Raw genomic sequence first — 21,381 nt, 5'->3', positions numbered from 1 at the left:
GGGTAGGTGGCAGCTTGCGGGCGCCGGGTTCTGCGAGGAGGGAGGCCCAGAGCACACCCGCTGTCGCTGCTCGCTGGGCGACGCCGCTCGTAGGGAGCGGTAGCCCCAGGCTCCAGGCGGGGACGCCTTTCTGTCGAGGCTTGAGTTTATGATGATTTAAAGCCTCCACGTTGCAGCTATTCTTCAGAACCCTTGGGTCACTCCAATAACGCATTTCGATGGTAAAAGCAAAAAGGAAAAGGAGCAGTCTGTAGCCCAGAGAAAACTGTCTCCAGCGAGGTTTGCCTCCGTGGGTTGTTGGAAGGCAGAATTGTTGCTTATTTTAGACCTCATCATTGAAAAAACAAAATATGAGTATACAAGTTTTCTCAGTTGACAACTAAGCCTGATGGCTTGGTCTAGTAGTTCTTACGTTAACCCTCTCCAAGAGCTCATATTTATCCGCTTTGCTGAATCAAAACACTAGGGCACTAGGCCCACTGTCAGCTTGCTAATTTTATCTCATATTTTGTCTTATTTCTTAAACATTCAATGAAAACCCCATACCCTGCTTGTCCCTCTCTCAATCAACCGATGTTATCCCCCCTTAAAGGTAGGGGGCTCATCTGAGGACCTAGTTGGTGGCATATCCCCAGTACTAGCTATTAATAATGAAAGAGCTACAATTATTCACTCATTTACTACTTGCTTTATTTGCCAATACATTACTTAGCCTACCTCTTTCGTGTCTTTATAGGAGATGCAAGATGTGGGCATCAGCCTTAGACCCTTGGACAACTGACTTCATCTCTCTGAACCTGGGTGTTGTCAACAGTAAAATGGAGACCTCGATGTCTGCTGTGCCTTCACCTAGCATAGTTGTGAAGTAGAGCGAAGATAATACTGTTCATAAAAGCATTTGGATGTCCTCATGTATGTAAGGAGAGCTATAGGTCAGGTCTTGCACTGTCTGCTAATGACTTCTGTTCCTACTCCTTTTATTTCTGATCAAGTAGGAAGGGTAGAACAGAGCTAATTGGAAGGGTCCTTCACTCTGGCCAACTTTGAGAAAAACTCTAAATAGTCCGAGTCCTGACACACACACACACACACACACACACACACCCCACCCCTACCCCACCCCCACCCCCCGTTGCAGAGGGACTCTTGTATGTAATCTTATGTATTTTTTCACTGTCACTCAGGCTGTAGTGCAGTAGCATGATCATAGTTCATTTCAGCCTCAAACTCCTGGCTTCAAGTGAACCTCCAGTCCTGGCTTCCTAAAGTGCTGGGATTGTAGGAGTGGGTCACCTGTTTTTTATCTCACCTTGCACTGCTGAATTAGTCCCTTCCTGCATCAACTCTTGTTCTTCATTCCTTAATTCCAGTTTGCTCATCTGGGAAATTTATCTGGGAGATAGCATTTGGATCAATTTTTACCTAGTTTATGTTTAACTGCTAGAAATTTCAGAACAGGGAGAAGAGATGAGGGACAATATGGAGGCCACTTATACTGGTTACTGTTTTTACTTATGAACAGAAACCAAAGCTGGCTAACTGGAAGCTCATAGAATCAATGAGTACCAGGCATGGAGATGAACAGAAGAAGGAAACAGTGGTTGGCTGACAACAAAAATAAACAAACAACATAAACAACAAGGAAAAAAACGCAAAAGTACATACACCCATTTTGTGGAGAAACTATTTTTAAAATAGCTTAAGTTTTTGGTTTTATGAGGGATATGCCTTTTTTAAAGTATGATTTCATATTTATTTTTTAAGAGTCTAAGCCTGTAAAATAGTTTGTAGAAGCACAAAGTCTGGCAGGTTTTACTTACTTATTTAAAAAAAATTTTAGTAGTGATGGGGTCTTACTATGTTGCCCAGGCTGATCTTAAACTCCTAGGCTCAAGGGATCCTCCTACTGCAACCTCCCAAAGTGCTGGGATTATGAGAGTGAGCTACTGTGCCCAGCTTTACTTTTAAAAAAATTTTTACCAAGTATGGTGTCATATACCTGTAGGTTCAGCTACTTGGGAGACTGAGGCAGGCGGATTGCTGAAGCCCAGGAGTTTGAGGTTGCTGTGAGCTATGATGATGCCACTGCACTCTAGCCTGGATGATAAAGTGAGACCTTGTCTCAAAAAAAGGGGGGTTTGTTTTGTTTTTTGCAGTTTTTGGCCAGGGCTGGGTTTGAACCCGCCACCTCCGGCATATGGGTCCGGCGCCCTACCCACAGGCACTGCCAGTTTGTTGTTGTTGTTGTTGTTTTAAGAGACAGAGTCTTACTTTGTTGCCCTTGGTAGAGTGCTGTGGCATCACAACTCACAGCAACCTCCAGCTCTTGGGCTTAGGTGATTCTCTTGCCTCAGCCTCCCAAGTAGCTGGGATTACAGGCGCCCACTACAATGCCTGGCTATTTTTTGTTGCAGTTTGGCCAGGGCCGGGTTTGAACCCACCACCCTTGGTATATGGGCCCAGCACCCTACTCACTGAGCCACAGGTGCCACCCCTCCAAAAAGGTTTCTATACTTATATTTTATGTTTAACAATCATCACCTACAAAACAGTTGGAGGTTTAAGATTGACATGGATATTTCTAATTCAAATCCAGATCCTATTTCCCTGTGGGATGGTTGGTAAAGTTTTCAATTGTCTTGAAATTAAGAATCACCAAATAACACTGAAGGGAAAAAATATTTCTTAAAAACAAAGCAAAGGTAATAACAAGAAAACAGTACTTGAGGAGGGGGAGAAATCATTATTATTGGAAAGAAAAAGAATACTGGCTTCTACTTACATATATGGGCTGTATGAGACTATTTCTTTCTCTCTCTCTCTCTCCCTTCTCTGTCTTGTAATTTCTTCTTTAAGTAGAGATAAGGAGAGACTGGTTAAGGAACGAAGTGGCTTTGTGAGCTGGTAAGAAAGTACATTATGCTCAAAAGACCTGGTTAGGGAGTAGAAAACCCACAGTAGAATTACTTCCTAGAGAATTTTACCATCTGTTAATGCTACTGAATGTCTGGAGCTGGTTTCAAGCCCCAGCTGGGTCTAACTCCAAAATAAGAGACTCTGAACACCAGGGCTGGTGGTGGGAACGATATTGAATTGAGCCATAATTAAAGCCAAAGCGGTGCCTAAGTTATCTGTGTCTGCTTTCTTTTGCTCTCAATTAGCTATCATCTTTTAAAGATAGCATTAAGATTAGCCAGTATGGTAAAAATGTCAGCCATATGCATACAGATTTTTAAAATAGAAACCATAACTAAGTGGTAGAGTCGGCTAGCCCCATGGAGTCCTCGCTGTTCAAACATACCCACGCACCATGGATTTTCAGTCTGTTTCCTATACTAGGATTCGAGACTGACCACTAGATGTTTGTAGGACGTGATGCAATGGTCATCTGTCTGCAAAATCTTTCTTCTGGTTGAGTGCTAGGCCGAATCTGAATGGCTGGATACTATGTCTGTGGATTCTACTTTCAACACTGCCAGCACCATTGTAAAGCCCTGTGCTGAGTCAAAGGAGAAGAGCCTTTGTTGCCTGCCACACCCTTCTCTTTACCGCTCAACCTTCATTTGTGGGAGCTCGGAGGGAAGAACAATTAGTGACTGCCTTCAAAACCTGTCCTTTCGCTTTCACACATGATTCAAGCTAATTATTCACCTAAGTAATGCTTCACTGAGCACAAGTGTGTGAGAATGTGTTGTGTGAGCTGAAATGGCTAATTTGAAAATATTAGGCTTGTGAAATTCAGGAGTAGTTGAATTTGACCTGGGCCCACCAACCAAGTAAAGCTGGGTGTTTGAAGAGAAAAAGAGAGAGTGAAGAAAGACTAGGGAACACTCACATTAAAAACTCTGGGAGATCTAAAATGGCATTGTTTTAATTAGCAGATAGTTTAAAGGATTTTTTTTCCAGTTACAAAAATAGTTCATGATAGACGACTTGGTGAAGACAAAAAATAAAACAAGGAAATAATGAAGTACCTATAATTTTATTAGCCATTTCTATTTAGGATTAATGTTTTACTGTTGTTCTTTGCATACGTGTGCTCGAACTATTGACTATGATATAATCAAATGCTTCATGTTAATTTCTGGAACGATATCGAGAGAGCAAGAGAGACTTGGATGTGAAATTCCAAATCTAAACCTTGACTATTAGGAAAAGTGTAACCAGAAAGAAGAACCACACAACAATAATTCCAACAATTACTGCTGCTCAGTTCCATTTCTTTTCTGAAATACTAACCTTTCTTACATTTCTTTCCTTCTCACTATTAAGCTGCTCTCAAAGGTCATATTCTGTGACATGTTTACTTGCTTGGCGTGTGTCGTTTAGTGGAGAGATGTTCAGAGGTGGGAGATAATTTTCAACTTGCAACATTCTGGGTAACAATAACATCTTGTATTTGTCTTTTACTTAGGGAAATGATCAATGGTTAGACATGTGTTTTCTGAGCTGCTTATCACATTTGGTGATAATCTAGGTGCTGATCCACTCACAACAGAATTCACCCATCATTCTGATTTTGAACCAATATTGGGGATGCATTTGGGAGCTATGAAAAAGAGAACAGGCAATCAGTCTGCCCAAGGCTCAAACTTACAAAGCTATCCTAACTGGTATGTTCTAACCAGCTGCTCTGTAATGACACCCCTTCATGCCTGAGCGTGCCTTTCTGCCAAGGAGAGAGGGCACAAAATGACGTACTGCATGAGTGGGCGGGACAGAACTTAGTGGGGGTGGTTCCCAATATCAGTGGCACATCAGAAGTACCAACTTGCCAGAGAAAAGGCGACAATTGTTAAAAACGCTATAGAAATACCAAAAGTACGTGAAATCAGCTGTGTATGTGGTGGAAATGACAAGCTTTGGGTGGAGAAGACCGAAAACGAGATAAAAACTATGAGCATTTTGGAATGAGGTAACTTCTCATTTAACTTCACTCACCCCATCTCTGCCCAGCTTTTATATTGCTGCTGACATTTGCAGAGTTTATACCACTTGATATGCAAACCTTACCTTCCTTAGTTATTCGATATTGTGTCCTTGCTATGTCCTCTGAAATTGTGATTATTTTTGAAAATAATTTGAAAATAAAAGTCTACTCTCTCTCTGGCAATCTCTTATTGGCTGTTCATATCCGGCATGCTCCACCAACTGCTTTCTTCTCTCTCTCTGCTCCTTCTGTCTTCTCTTATCTGGTGCAGAATTCCTGGGCAAGATTGGGTGGGAAGATACCAGCCCCTCGGGGTGAGGAGAAGCAGCCTGGTTCCTCCCTACCTGCAGTGATAGGCCTGAACCTCAGGCCTGTTTCCCTCCAGAACAGTCATTTCAGTTATTAGAGTACAAGAACACAGCAATAATTAGGTCAGAGCTGTACGCATTTCCCAGACTGGCAAAAGCAGGCGAACCTTCTCTTCCTCCAGCCCAGACTTCCTGGAGAACAAGGACGTGCTCCTCAGTGATCGTGTGAAGCTGTGCCCTCCGAGAGTGCATCTTGAAGCCAAGGGGGGCAAACCAAACCTTGTGCTGACCGGTTTTATTTTTGAGTAGTTGCCCCTGGTCATCCCTTTAGTCACGAGGCAAGTAAAAACTTGCCCAAGCAGCACAGCCTGACTTCGCTCTGGACAGAGTAAGGTGGGGATGGGCTTGGGACCTCATTCAGGTATGAGTTTTAAAGCCAGTAGGCTAAACCCCTCAGGCTAGCATAGAGGCAATAACAGCAATTCCAAGGGAGTGATTCTAGAGAAGGGTAAGAAGTCCAGCTGTCCAAGTATGTGGAATATTTACTTCTTATTTCCCACCTTGGAGGATCTGGTTTTTAATTTTGTTCAGAAACACAGCAATTTCGTATTACCACCCGCCCCCACCATGTTTTACATCTTAATACATTTTCTCTGTATTGAACAAGTTCAAATACATACCCATTAATGTAAACTTTGGAAAAGAACTATTATAACTCATCAATTGAGATTCAGTTCACATTTTTCCTGACCAACCTAATAACTTGTTAGCCAAAGTAAAAGTCTTTCTAACATATGCTTAAATGGTATACAAGTTTGGCTGAGCTGCCTGCTGTGAAGTTTGAACACAGCCCACACTAAAAAAGTAAAGCTAAACAAACAACCCAGCAAATTAAATACAATAGAACCTTTGTAAGTTGACCACTCAAGGGACTGTCACAAAGGGTTGATATATAGAGGTGTTCAACACAGGGGACTAGGCCTACTGTACTGATACATACATGTGGTCTGTGTCTGACCTTGTAAAGTAGGTCAACTTAAGGAAGTGGTCAATGTAGGCAGAGGGTCAACTATGGAAGTTCTAGTGTATTTATAACTGGTAGTTTTGTCAGTCTATAGTTGATGAATTTGCTTATTTCTGTTATTATTGGTGTTTTGTTCACTGATTAGAGCCTTCACAAGTCTTTAGCAACTCTTTGATTAATTGATTGATTCATTTGACTAATAAATAATGTACCAGGTACAGTACTGGTGCTGGTGATAGAACAGGAACAAGACTGAGGTAATGAAACTTATGTTCCAGTAAGGGAAACAGGCAATGAACAAGAGAGACTTACAAACCTATCCTAAGTAGGAACAAAACAAAGCAGGGAAGGTGAATAGGACATGTAGGGAGAGGGGTGAGGCCTGATTTGCAATGTTGGATGAATTGCTCAAGGAAGACTTATGGAGAAAGTTATAGAAGCCAGGCTCAAAGTAGGTGAGGGTGGGACAAACACAATCCTATAGTCGGACATCTGTGCAGAAAGCTTCCAGGAAGAAGAAATTCTTCAATGCAGTAAGTAGCCTTTGAAGGGCTCTGAGGTCAGTGTGTCTGGGGCAGGAAAGAATGATCTTGGAGTTAAGGGGGGGTTGACAGTGATAGGAAGAATAAGAATGTCATCTGAATTGTACCTATTTTCAGAAATTTTTGAGCTTACTTTATATTTTGAAGGTTAAGTGAAGTAAAATTAAATGTTTTCCAAATAATTAGACAATTGTCTCTGTTAGAAACTCTTAGAATTGAATCCACGTTCCCTTCAAAATAATGAAAGTGGAAATTCATTGTTATTTATCTCCTATTACCTTTTAGAATCTTTGTTCATTTTCTCCGGATCTTACCATTGATGGTGGATGCAATGAAGACAAACACCACTTTGATCCAGGGATCTAATGTAGATGGAAAGTCTGTTGATGCAGAGGTATAATTAGCTTCACCATAATAGATTAGGACAAATACTCATGAAAACAAGATTCCACTTGAGTTGATATCACTGCTCATCATGACTAAAGAAGATTTTGATTTATTATAGACAGATTGCCCAAGGCAGGTCTTAGATTCAGGACTGTAATAGATTAAAACAATAAGCAATCCTTACATTTCTAGGTGCTTGGCAAAAAATCAAATCCTCCTCTCCCGTTTTTAGCTCCATTTTAGTCAATAAGATGTCTTTCTCAGATTGTAGTTGTTTTTAACCAATTCCAAATATATATGTATGTACATATATATTTTTTAAAATTTCATTTAGCTATGAAAATATTTACTTGAAAAATTACAAGCCTAAAATGGTACAAGGTATAAAAAGAGATAACAAGGCATAAATACTTAGAAAGAAAAAGTTACACTCAAATGTACACTGGTAAAATGATATTATTTCTTTAAATTGTTTGCCTGTGTTCTGTGCCTTTCTCTCCCCTGGACACCCTGCTGTGTGAATGAATCAGTTTCTTAGGAGACAATTCTCGCTGGTGGATTACAGATGGGATTTGCTGCTCTGGGAGATTTTCTTACTGTAAGATCAGTTAGATTGTTCCTTATTATAAATGTAAAGTTGTATTTTGCCATTAGGATTTTAGCATATGTCATGAAAAGGAAAACACATACTATCAAAAATTAAAACTATCCTAAGTATTTACTATGATGCCTTGTAATATTTATGTAGCGTTAATAAAACCATCTTAAACATTTTTTAAGATTTAAAAGCTGTCTTTTATTATTTAAAATGTTTGAAATGTTTTAAAATTATTTGATGTAATTTTATTTTTTATTTTTTTTGAGACAGTCTCAATTTGTCGCCCTTCGTAGAGTGCCATGGCATCAGAGCTCGTGGCAACCTCAAACTCTTGGGCTTCAGTGATTCTCTTGCCTCAGACTCCCAAGTAGCTGGGACTACAGGCGCCCGCACAGTGCCCAGCTATTTTTAGAGGAAATGTCTTGGTCTGGCTAAGGCTGGTCTCCAACTTGTGAACTCAGGCAATCCACTCACCTCAGCCTCCCAGGGCTAGGATTACAGGCCTGTGCCACTGCGCCCCGCCTTTGATTTTAGACATCAGAAAATAAGAATACAAAGAATTTCCATGTAGTTTCATATCAGAGTCCTCAAATGTTAACATTTTGTCGCAATACAGTACTACTACCTAATACTCGGACCTTATTCCCATTTCACGAATTGTTCCACTAATGTCTTTTATAGGAAAAGAAAACCACCTGGATTGTGTGTTGGGTTTAGTTGTCCAGTCTCTTTATCATCCCTTAATCTGGAACATTTCTGCAGTTTTGTCTCTGTCATTTGTGACATTGGTGTTTTGAAGAGTACAGATCTTATATCCCTCAATTTGAGAATAATCATCGTTAAGGTAACAGCAAAAATAGCAGAAGGCAACACAAGCATTCTAAAGAAGAGGAGAAGGTTTATTAAAAAGCCAGACATCCTCTCTGATGTTTCTCACACAGTTTTGCTGTTTTCTAAGCAAGATCTAAATCAGTGGTTGTATAAGAGGCTACGAGTTTGGAATCTTACTTGGAGGTCATAGGAGAAGAGGCGTGTGCTTGTAATTGCTGAGATGCCATTTTCCCCATCACATTCAAATTAGATGCGTTGAAGTCAACATCCTTAGGGGTCAGACATTCCACTCAGGCCTAGCCTTCATGCTGCAGTGTTTTCCAAGCTACACAAGCCCTCAGTGGATGTTGTTCCCCCAAAGAAATCAAATTATAAAAGGGACTAGCTGTTCACCGTTCCCTCCTTGATACACTGGGACTGTACAACTCCTATGGCCTGCTTACTCTTTAAATAACCTTTCTACCTTCTCTAATAAGGAGACTGATCAGTTGAGAACTTTGCCTTGCTGCTTGTTTGATGCTCCTGTTTTCAGCTCCCCTTTTCCTCTTTCGTGCCCATGGAAAATGAAGTGTCCCGTTGACTCAGTGGCAGGAAAATTATGCCATAAGCATTACATAGTTAAGTCCTGTATAAATGTTTTTGAATACCTGGGCCCAGTCTAGCCCTCGGGGGCTTACTTCAAAGTACTCTCACCCTTCGTCCCACATTTTACCCAAGAGCCAGATTCTCTTGCTGGCTTCTGCGGGTGCAGCAGCTGGAGGTTCAGCATCTCTCATACTCACCAAAACCACCTACAAAGAGAACAGAGAGCCAACAGAAACTGCCCCTGGGACTGATGGAGCAGGCAGAGCCTTGAGGATCACATCACGTCTCCTCCTCCTCTCCTGGTGACTACACCACTGACTGAAGTTTTCACAACCAGCAGCGTATGATTATAAATGTGTAAAATACACACCAAAGCTGTACATAAAAATAACCTAGGAGGCAATACACCAAAACATTGGCTGTGATTGTTTTGATTAGTAGGCATTTATGAAAAGAAATTTAAAAAAATTAGAGCCACATGACTTCATTTTAGAACTTTAATGAATGGCCGTTGCTTCTGTTATTTAAAAGTGATACTTAAAAATTTTGCATTCCTTAGAATTACCTAAAATATTAATGTGACATTTTAAACTAACCAAGGAAATTAAACTTGGATGTGGACCTCCAGTCTAGAGAGAGACTGGAACCCCATTAGTTGTACTTCAAAGGATAAATATTTATAATATTTAGTCTAAATAATTAGTCTCCCTACTCTGTCAATTCAAGGTAATAATTAACTATTCAGGTTATTTCCCCAAAGGATACTTAGCAGGTATTTTTATTTGGACAAGTAGGTTTCTGGAAAAATATTAGAAAGTTCTACCCCTCTTTAAATTCCACTAAGTCCATGTTTATTATTATTGTTATTATTTTTTTTTGCAGTTTTTGGTCAGGGCTGGGTTTGAACTCGCCACCTCCAGCATATGGGACCGGTGCCCTACTCCTTTGAGCCACAGGCGCCACCCCATGTTTATTATTTTTAAAAACATGATATGCTCTAATTATCTGAAAATCCTTTGAACTTTGCTAATTATAATAATATTCTCTTAGTGCCTCAGGACCAATAGTAAGGCAGAACCTTCCTCAAGTTTCTTCTTGTAGGAAGACATGTAGTTTCAGATACCAAGGAAGGAACAAATTTAAACTGATGAACAAGCTGTATCCCATCAAAGAGATTTCCATGCAGAAGAAGTATCTTTATATATACAATGAGCGGTATGTATTTTAATATGACAGTTTTTGAAATATTTCAAGAGAGAAATAAAAGGAGGTTTTCTCTAAAACCTTAGGAAGCAAATTCATCATCAGGTCATTCGTTTTCAGCCACAAAGATTTTCCATTCCACTACTGTAAGATCATTCTATGATAAGTTCTCATTCAGAGTCTTTGTGTAGCAGCCACACAGGCAAAATGGAAACTTGATCAGTGAATATTGCCAACCTTCAGCTTCACAGGCTAGCAAAGTGCACGCCTGAGGATATTAATGCTGACCTTACAAGTCACATCGGGGGGGCCAAGTCACAAACCGAGACTTGATTTTCTCAGCTATAAAATGGAGCAATACCTGTTCTCTGTACACAGTGGGTTGTTATGAGATTTCAATGAGATGAGTGACATGAAAGCATCAGCAAAGTATTAGGCAGATCTATTTCCCTTAAGATACAATGGGGAAAAATGCTTATATTTCTGTTTCTGAAAGTTCAAGGAGTAACATACATAACATAATGAAAGTAAAATAATGTAAGATTAGAAAAATAATGCACTATGTCATGGTATGATGATCCATGTGTGTTTTAAGAGTCATATAGAAAACAGGGTCCTGTTGTCATCTCTCGCTGTGTCTGCCATCAGTAGCCATTAAAGAAGTTTGCCATCTCCTGTGCTGGCCCACACAAGGGAGAATTACACCCATTGTACAAGACAAAAAGAAGACTTATTTTGTTACTTAAAATAAATTACCAAAAAGAAAAATCGTTAAAAAAGAAAATTTAAAGCAATTACAAACGGACTGAATTTCCTTTCTTTGTGTTGCTGGGTTTGATTTTCTAATACTGCATAAAATAGTTCTGCGTCTGTGTTCATGAATGATATTAGTTTATAGCTCTCTTTTCGGGGAATGTCTTTGGTTTTGGTATATGGTCTTACGGAATGAGCTGAGAGATTCTTTTGTTTTTGGTATGTGGCCTCATGAAGTGAGCTGAGAGGTTTTTTCCTCTAGCACTGGTGTTAGTTCTTCCCTAAACATTTGGTAGACTTTCGCCAGCGAAACTCTAACTTCTTTCCTAACCACGGCAAAATTTCCAAGTCTTCTCACCATTTCATCCCTGCCAAACACCCTGCCTGCTCGGGAAGCCTTCCCTTCCAGAATGAGTCTACTCCAGAAAAGAGCAAATCGCTACACACTTGTCCCCGTCCTCCTGGTGAGCAGTTAAACGGCAGTTTTTCCACCTCTCTCCCCCACTTCCCTCCTTTGAACTCTAAATTGGAGTTCAGAGAAAACCAAATTTTGAAATAATAGGATTTTAGATTACTAAAATGACTTCAGTTAAGTGGAAGAAAACTTAAAACTTTTAAATGAAAGCCATTAGGTACAGTTTTCCAGAAAATTAACCATGCTCCTTTTTCCTGTAGTTAAGGGACCTAAGTAAGTCCTGGCTCTACCACACACTGTGTGTTTGTGCCTAAAATATTCCCTTGATTCAGCCTGGGCTTCCCCATCTTGAGGCGTTTGCTTTCTTGCTTTATTTTGGTGAGGATGAAAGGAAACTGTGTAGAGTCCTTGGCATCCAGAAAGCCTACAGTAAATAGTGGCTATTACTACAAACTTTTCAAGCTTTAATTTCCTCAGCTAGGGAAAAAAGAGACCGATTAGATTATCTATGGAATTATTTTCAAAATTTCCCACTGCTGCCTAAGAAATAATCTTCCCCTAGTGTGTTCACTTTTAGTGGTGCATGCTTGACAGACGATTACAATTATTTTTGGTAAGTATATCTGTTCTGAAACTTCATTATCAAGGCTATTTATCTTTCATTGTGAGCAGAATTCTATTGATTTCAAATTTACACCTTTTCTTTTCATTTTTTATTGGATATGTAAGTAAATATTTACCCTGGGCCACATCCTTTTTGCTGTTGTTGAACTTGACTTATGTGCCTGTCCTAAATAAGCCTGCTGCCTTGGGCTCTTGGAAGGTAGCCTACCAGTACTGTGCACAATGGTGGCCGCATGTTCAGCAGGGTCACCGCTGCTAATATAATCCAAGTAGATAATATGGTAGCCGGATAGTGAAAGTACACTTTTAGTCATGAGGGTATAACTCAATTTCGATACTTCAGGAGATCAAATGAGCTACAGTTCTAAATTAGGGTTATTTTGATATGATACTCTGTTTTACTGTGTAACTACTAAAAAGTCACTAAATTATTATTCTGACAGTTTCATTTTTGGTGGGCTTAGATTTTTGCCCATATAAAAAAAGGACCCTGAGGCATTAGCAAAACTGGTTTATGCCAAAAGATTTCTTTCAATTAGCAATTCTGATGTTAAGATTAAATGCAGAGTTTTAAAATTATATACTTCTTTAAAATTATGCCAGTCCTGGATTTTCTTTTCTTATTTTATCCTTTTATTTTAGTAGAAGGATGTCATTCCTTTTTTAGTCTCCACCTTCCTGATTGTGACTTAAACTGTACGTGATACAGCTTTTCTAAAGGGTGAATTGACATACAAGCTGAAGTTAGCCAGATGAGTGGAAGCAAAGCAGTCTATCTCTGTGATTGACATACGTGCTTAAAAAAACAAAACCAAACCTCGCTTTCTCCTATCTTCATGTAAAAGAATCTAATAGTGTGGCCTTTCGCCTCCCTCAGAGGTTATTTTCCAGGTCATCAGTCCAACTCCTTAATAGCTACTATTTTTCCAATTTCCATGTTTGAATGGAGTCATCATTGTTGCTTTACGTCTGTAGTTCCATTATCTGGTTTCCTTCACTTCCAGCAAAAGCTTTCACAAATTTTTCTCCTCTGGTCTTGAAAATAGAAAATGGGATGTCATCTGGGCTAATACTAAGCTGAGTTCTTAGTGCTTAATAACGTACTCAGCAGGCTAACTTCATCCTTTCCAACTGTCTGACACATCATATACTTTTTGAGTGAATAAGTGTTCAAGACTCAAACAAGTTATATTTAGCAACATTAGAAATAGATTTATATGAATGGAATTATTATTATAAAATAAACTATTTAGAATAATTTGCAAATTTAGTACGGCATAGAGTTTCTGTATATTCCACCCAGTTTCCTCTAATGTTAACATCTTACAACTGTTATACTTTGGTGAAAACTAAGAAAATGACATTGATGACATTTTCCAGATTTCACCAGTTTCCCCCCAGTGCTCCTTTCTCTACTGGGATCCCCTCCAGCATATCACATTATTTGTCCTGTGTCTTTAGTCTCCCCAGAGCTGTGACAGTTTCTCAGACTTTCCTCCTTTTTCCTGACCTTGATGGTTTTGAAGCCTACCAGCCAGGTGTGGTGTAGAATGTCCCTCAATTTGAGTTCACGTAATGTTTTCTCACGAAACCACTGACAATACATTTTAGGGAAGAACCCCAGGACTGCAGCATCATTCTCATTGCTTCAGATCAGAGGATATGAGATAAAAACGTGACATTGCTAACCTTGATTCCTTGGTGAAGATAGTGTCTCCTCCCAGGTTAATATAATCATTTCTAATTTAAAAAATAAAACTAAAAACAAACACTGAAAAACTATTAGTGCGACCTCCAGATGCACCAAAGTTAGATAGTTACAAACATGAAGTTGACACATAGGAGATATTGAATTTTAATGATAATTATTACATAACACTTATCTAAATTATGATAGTATACAGAAGAACCTCCACAGTTGCCCACCTCCCCACCTCCTTAAGTTGACCTAATTTTTGTAGACTGGACATGAACCACATGTATGTATCAGTTCCTTATGTTGATCACCTTCATATGTTGACCCATTTGTTATAGTTCCTTGAGGTTTTTACTGTACATGTATCTATCCCAGTGATGTTTCTTTCCCTTTAAATGAATTATTAAATTTATTATCTATCTTTAAATATCTGTGCAGCGACTGAATAGAAAAGTATATTAAAAATTATTTCTGCAGGCTGAGCGTGGTGGCTCACACCTATAATCTTAGCACTCTGGGAGGCTGAGGTGGGCAGATTATCTGAGCTCAGGAGTTTGAGACCAGCCTGAGCAAGAGCAAACCCCATTTCTAAAAATAGCTGGGTGTCACGTCGGGCACCTGTAGTCCCAGCGACTTGGAAGGCTAAGGCAAGAGAATAGCTGAACCCAAGAGTTTGAGGTTGCTATAAGCAAAAAAAAAAAAAGTATTTCTGCATTTTCTTTGCCATGTTAAAGTAAAAACTGTTCTAAAAATAAGCTACATAAAATACTAAATCATCTTGACAATAATTTTGAAAAAACTTATGAACAATTCCAAACTATATAGCAAGTCATTATTAGTTGTAATCATTTGGTATATATAATTATCTTCTGTATTTCCATTTGCAATATTTAAAAATACATTTGACATTTCATCACAGTTTATATGCATATGATCTGAAATGGCATCTATGCATAGCAATGGAATATTGAAAATGTACTCTAGCATACTGATTTAATTTCCTGATTCAACATGTTTACATTTGAATTAGTGAATAGACATCCCCAAACGTTCAAACATTTTTTCTCATGCACTTAATTTTTTCTCCAATAGTGAAATCTTCAATTTTTTAGGTGATCAAATAGGATATCAAATGTTGCCTGTGGCCTATGCAATGGGTCTACAGATGAATGGATAATGAAAATATGGCTGATATGTACAATGGAATATCATTCATCCTTAAAGAAGAAAGAAATCCTGCTGCACACCTCCTGAGTCTTGAAGGCTCACATGGAGTGAAACAAGCTAGTCACAGAAAGAAAGATCCCATATGATTCCACTTGGATGGGGTATCTAAAGTAAATAAACTTACAGAAACAGAAAGTAGAATGATGGTTTCCAGGGGCTGAAAGGAAGGAAATGGGGTGTTATTGGCTCATGGGTATAAAGTTTCAGGTTTGAGAGACTAAAAAGTTCTGGAGACCTGTTTCAAAAAAATGTGAATATACCTGAACTGTACACTGAACAATGGCAATTTTATGTGTTTCTACCACAATTTTAAAAAAGTTGTCTCTGTAGGTTTAAAAATGTATTCATCTTGAAATAATTCAGACATGCAGAAAGTTGCAAAAATAGTACAAAGAGTTCCTTCTGTAGGAGTTGTTCTGTGTGCCCTGCATCCAGATACCCCAAGGGTTAACATTTCACCATATTTGCTTTATTATTCTGTGTGTGATATTTATATTTGAGAGTAGATTGCAGACATGACGCTCCTTATTTCTAAAGATGTCCATGTGTATTCCCTAAGAACAAGGGCATTCTCTTAAAATAACCACAGTATAATTTATTATAGTAGGAAATGAATGCTGATAAAATGCTATTCCTTAATTCACAGATTTTATTCGAACTTTGTCAATGATCCCAATAATGTCCTGTACAGCAAAAATAATATAAAATAGAGGAAGGAAAAATCTGGGTCCAGAGTCCACTCCAGGATCTCACACACACTGCCAAGTCTTTTAACTTGAAATAGTTCCCTCAGTCTGTCTTTTATGACCTTGATATTTTTGACAAGTACAGGCCAGTTATTTTGTAGGGTCTCTCAATTGAGTGTGTCTGATGTTTCTTCAGATTATATTGAGGTTATACATTTTTGAGAGGAATACCACAAAAATGATGTCGTATCCTCAGGGCCTTATATCAGCAGGCAAAATGCTGATTTATTCTTTTACAGGTGATATTAACTTTGATCCCTTAGTTAAGGTGATGTCTACCCAGGGTTCTTTGCTATAAAGCCACTATTTTCCTCCTTGAATTTTTTTTGCAGAAAGATGCTTTAAGATTATGTAGCTATTCTACTCCTAACCAAATTCTCTCCCGATAGTTTTTAGCATCCACTGATGATTCTTGCCCAAGGAATATAAGATCCAAAACGTACTGCTCACTGCTGTTTCCTTACCTCCTAGAAAAGTGCTTGGCACACTGGAGATGGTTAATAATTATGTATTTACCCAGGGCTTCTGAGATCACTCCCCAGGTTTGATGATTCACTAGGGGACTCACGGGACTCAATATATAGTCACACCCACAGCAAAGATTTTTTACAGCAAAAGGATACCAAGCACTATCAGCAAAGGGAAAAGATGCATCAGGCAAAGTCCAGGGAAACTAGGCACCCGCTTTCAAGGATCCTTTCCACCTGGTATCACACAGGGTAGACTTAATTCCTCCATCAGTAAGTTGTGACCCCAGGTCTGAAGCATTGTCCACCAGGGAAAAAGCTCATTAGAGACTAAGGGCTCATGGTTTTTATCGGGGATTTGTCACTGGGCACCTCTACTTGGCACCTACCAAAAATCTAAACCCGGAGAAGGAAAGCAGGTGCTCAGCAGAAGACACATTGTTTGCACAAACAGTCTAGGCTCATCGAGTCCTTAGAAGCTCTGGGAATGGTGGGACTCTCCCCCCCAAATCCAAACTCCCAGGCACCATACCAAGAGCCAACCTTGCAAGCAGGCCTTTCTAAAGATAGCAGTCACAGGACTGCCATGTTAACTCTGCACAGTCTGTTTAAAGAATTTTTTACTTTTCAGTTGACAAAAACGAAACATTTTAGAGAACAAGAGCAAGAGAAGATCAATTAAAGAAAATAACTTTCCTTTTTTGCACATTGGAATCATGGTGTATGAATTTTGATCTTAGTTACTCACGGAAACATGGTTTGCATTTTTTAAAGTAGCTTGGCCTAGAAAGAAGATATGGGTAGAACCTCACACATGGCTTGGATTCTGTACATTTAAGGATCTGTTTCTGAAAGAAATGGCGAGAAGCAAAATTAAGCTGGAATGAGTGTCTTTCAGAGAGAACGGATCTGGTGACAGTCTTCAATTTTTTTACCCGAATATATATTTTTATTTAGAAGGCAGCAGTAAAAATCAAGATAATAAACTGTCACTCACAGATCTGTACCAAGAAGCACATAATCTTTAAAATGTGTTGTTTTCTGTAACTAATTTAAGCACAGCTTTATTGTTATTTAGTACTAGCATCAAAGATGACATTTAGATTCTCCAGCTTTGGGGCATTTAGTAGCATCAAAATGATTGTCTAGTCAGGCAGAGGGGAGCGATTCAAAAGCAATTTCTTCTTCTTCTGCCAGTTTCTTTGCAGGGAGATTCATTCTTTCACTTGAGAAATCATTACTAGGAGAACTTCAACAAGCTTCCAGGTCTCATTCTTGATTATAGCAGGGAACAGGAGGAGCAGATCATCGGGAATACTATAGGAGTTGCCATCAGAAATAATACTCATGGACAAAGACTCCCCCTCTGGGGTTCCAAGCCAGATGACAGATGTGGTCAGAGGTGGCTTTCACAGGGGACGTTGCCCTGGATGGCTCCTGGGCCTTGATGACTGCAGCACCACCCTGCTGCACAGTCATGATGGACTCCCCCAGGAGCCAACTGTCATCTTCCAGAGCTTCTTTGCAATTCTACCTTGGCATGGTTGACTTCTGGAAACCAAATTGAGGAATAGTTTCCCCACATAATGCCATTCTTTACATCATGAGCCGTCAAGCAATTTAAGAGCAATTTGATCCAAACTAGTCAATCAACTGAAGCTTGTCTTGGGGACGGAGGAAGCCGACTTGGAGAACGTCAGGCAGTTAGTATTGGCTGGGTTTCCCATAACAATAACCTTAACTCACTTGTTGGCCTAGTTCTCTAAGGCTAGATCCTGGCATTTGAAGATTTTTCACATTTGCTTTCAGGAAATCTTTCTTCTCTGCACCTTCCCTTCTTGGCATGGGGCCCAAGAGAATGACACATCTTTGAAGGCAACCTCTTCTTTATTTCTTGGGGTGACATCTTTCATGAGGGGAAGGGCACAGTCTTTCAGTTCCATTAGGACACCATCCAGGACACTCATTATAAGGCTGATATCCAAAGTCACAAAAATGATAGGTTGGTCTTTACCAAAGACAAATCCATTTCCAATGCATTAGGGCAGTGAATATCCTCCAGTCACAAAGACTCTGGTTTATACATGATCAGGAACTATGTGGACAATTTTAGCAAATGTAAAATGAGCCTGAGGGCGTTATATCATGTCTACTGTGAAACCAACTCTTACATAGCCTTTAACACAAAATACGGTAGAACCTCCATTGTTGACTACCTCCCTACCTTGACCACCTCCTTAAGTTGACTAAGGCCTAGTTCTTTATGTCGACCACTTCTGTATGGTAACCAGCTTGTTATAGCCAGTTGGGTGGTCAACTTATAGAGATTCTAATACATTTGTGTTTCTTTTTTGTTTTGGTTTTTTGAGTGCACAGTCATTGGCAAAGTACTTGGCACAAATAAGGAACTATAAAAGTATTTGTATAGTGGATAAATAATACCAATATAAATGTTAAAATGGTTCTACACCACACTAAATCTCACATTAAAGAGAGATTTAATGAATGTATTCAAAGTCTTGATTTGAATATCATGCTTGTGGTCTTAGAGCATTTTCTCATCAAAGATTGTTTCTTGTAAGTATTGTACGTTGTACCTGATAGATATTTTTAGAGCATTATTCAAAAGGATGGTACTTTGCTTTAACTTCTGATGAAAATTAACATAGCTTTTATGTATACATATTTGTATATGTGCATCCATATATACATGTATTTGTGCCTATGCAGAGAGTGCCAAAGAATGCATCTACATTTTAAGAGAGAACAACTGTATTAAATTTGTAATACTCAAGTCACTTTCGACTTCTGCAATTAGAAGAGGTGCTCAGTGTGACTTGTATTCAACTCTTGTTATCAGTATATATTGAGTATTACAATTTTAACACATTTTTTTCCCTTTCTTAAAATGTGTATACATTTTTTGGTGCTCAACTGTATTTTAACTTCCCATTACTGGTTAAAAATGTTTACTTACTACTACTTTGTGTAATGTCCAAAATGTATGACAGGAGGGTGACATTCATCCTTTCTCATGCAGGCAAACCCAGCCCTGGTTCACACGTGAGGCCTTCTGGCTGATATAACCGTTAAAAACATTGTAATGTTTAAGAGTAAAAGAAAGAAGAAACAGTCTTGTGAAAAACACCAGGAATGTGACAAAACACTTGAGTTCTGCATTTTTGCCCAAGTGACTTTCCCTCTAAAATATTATGGTGGGTGTTCTTCTATGCAAATATTGACACCACACATACAGGGACTGTGGAAAGTTTGTTTCTGGATACAGGATTTGAAAATGAAATGCTTGGCTTGGCGCCTGTGGCTCAAGCGGCTAAGGCGCCAGCCACATACACCTAAGGTGGTGGGTTCGAATCCCGGCCGGGGCCGGCCAACCAACAATGACGGCTGCAACCAAAAAATAGCTGGGCGTTGTGGCGGGCGCCTGTGGTCCCAGCTACTTGGGAGGCGGAGGCAGGAGACTCGCTTGAGCCCAGGAGTGGGAGGTTGCTGTGAGCTGAGATGCCACGGCACTCTACCCAGGGGGACAGCTTGAGGCTCCTGTCTCAAAAAAAAAAAAAAAAAGAAAAAAAGAAAATGAAATGCTGAACAATTTTTCTAGGCTATAATACAATTAGATATTCCTAGAGTTTTAGAGCTGAATCTGATGTGACCCTGATGTGATTATTCACTGTCCAGACGGGGAATGTAGGCCTTGAGATTTGAAAGCACTTGCCTAAGGTCATACAACAAGTTTAGGGCCGGCAGAAGAACCTGTGACTGTCACTCCTAGAATTCTCTGCAGAATATTCTACTGCTTCCTTCCTTATCCAGAAAAAGGAAGGGAGTTTATGCCTCTCAGGCTGAAGTGGGTCAGGCTTCTCTGTATGATGCCATTTTTAGGTTATACTCAAGAATGAACAGCTGGGCAAAGCTTACCCTCATTTGCAGTGAAACCTGCTACTCTCCAAATGTCCACTGAGACTCTGAGAACTTTGGAAATTAAGTCTGTGAGAATCCTGAAAGTTTAGGGGGTCTGTATTTTGCTCAGATAGTACCATGTTGTAATAATCTTCCTTCCTTAGGTCTGCAGATGACCCTGAGCTAGCTGAAGCTGGTGAGCCAGCGAACGCTGACCTGTCCAACTTGAATTTAGGGAATCAGTTTGAGTTTAGTTGCAAATAATATGTTTAAAAACTGAAGAGTGTAGCAACACGTTTTGAAAAAAACTGATAGAGTTGCTTGTGCCTGGGGATTCTCAGTGACAGGCGACTCCATAGGGAGAACCTGGTGGCCTTCTCTCTGGGGCTGACGCAGGTGACAGCACAGTCTTGCATTTGAAGCTGCTGCAGAGACGTGCTGGCCTATACCTGTTTCAAAAGTGCTGCTGTGCTCTGGGAGTGTTCACAGGCTTTGAGGACATGCCCCTCACCTCCTTGAATGCTCAGTACCTTCCAGGGAGTGGTGAGACACAAAATCTCTAATTGCACCTTGACTAATGGCAGGTGGCATTCAAGTTTGCTGTGTTTCACTCGCACCTCATGAGGACACATAGAGTGCACTCTGTGAACATAACCTTAGCAGCTCAGCAGAGGGGGTAGCTACTGCTGACTCTATCTCCAAAATGAGAAAGTTAGTCTTTATGAGCCAAAGTCTAAGTGGTTCATAAACAAATCTCTAGTTTCATGTTGGTATCACCAGTCCCTTCTGCCCCCCAACTCCTTCTACCCCTGTTAAATCAGGCTGCTAACCTTTTCAACAAATGATTGCCATAATACAATAATTCATGAGCCTGATGTTCTTCTAAAGGAAGGAATAAGACAGAAATTAGCATGAAGAGTCTTGCTCCTTTAGGTAGCGTGAGATCTGACCGATTTTCAGAACACAGTAAGAGTGTGCTCTTACTAGATTTCCTTACTAGGACCCAAAGAATTCAACAAAATTCTTTCCATCTTTGTTGCTGACCCTGACTCATAACCAACTATTTCTAATGAACTTGAGGAAATAGATGTCTACAGATGCAGGAGTAAACAGTGGCTAAAATAAAG

The 21,381-nt window shown here is 39.6% G+C and overlaps 1 pseudogene; it reads right to left on the bottom strand.

Annotated features, from left to right (window-relative positions):
• Window positions 1-17,485: 17,485 nt before the first annotated feature.
• Window positions 17,486-18,372, bottom strand: LOC100964551 (annotated as a pseudogene).
• Between the last annotated feature and the right edge of the window lie 3,009 nt (window positions 18,373-21,381).

This window comes from Otolemur garnettii, unplaced genomic scaffold (genome assembly GCF_000181295.1).
Source record: "Otolemur garnettii isolate 467f Iridium unplaced genomic scaffold, OtoGar3 scaffold00026, whole genome shotgun sequence".
Taxonomy (NCBI): Eukaryota; Metazoa; Chordata; class Mammalia; order Primates; family Galagidae; genus Otolemur; species Otolemur garnettii.
Note: the sequence above shows the minus strand (reverse complement) of the source record. Positions and strands in the feature narration are given on the sequence as shown.